The sequence below is a fragment of the Synchiropus splendidus genome, chromosome 10 (assembly GCF_027744825.2).
Source record: "Synchiropus splendidus isolate RoL2022-P1 chromosome 10, RoL_Sspl_1.0, whole genome shotgun sequence".
In the NCBI taxonomy this organism is placed as follows: domain Eukaryota; kingdom Metazoa; phylum Chordata; class Actinopteri; order Syngnathiformes; family Callionymidae; genus Synchiropus; species Synchiropus splendidus.
The window spans coordinates 4,493,575-4,493,914 of record NC_071343.1 but is presented as its reverse complement, the minus strand read 5'-3'; positions in this window follow the sequence as shown (position 1 = coordinate 4,493,914).

Below are 340 nucleotides of genomic sequence, written 5' to 3'. Positions count from 1 at the left end.
GGGATTCATGCATGTCACAGCCAAAAAATAAACACATGCATGTCACTTCCAGGGCTCCGTACAAATGAGTAAAGGTCCAGATGAATAGGGAGTGATAAAAAAAGACTTAAAATAAATATTGACCATTGTCATTTGTAACTAAAATATAAATAATAGTTCGACTGCAACACGGAAGTAGCTGGTTTAGATGATATAGATCATTTAATACTGTTATTATGTCTGTTTTTATTTCATTCTCATGTAAATGTATGAACCACAATTTGCAGAAACTTTAGTATTTAATGTCGATAAACATAAGTGTACAGAGAAAAGTGCTTCAGTGTAGTGATGTACAGAATAG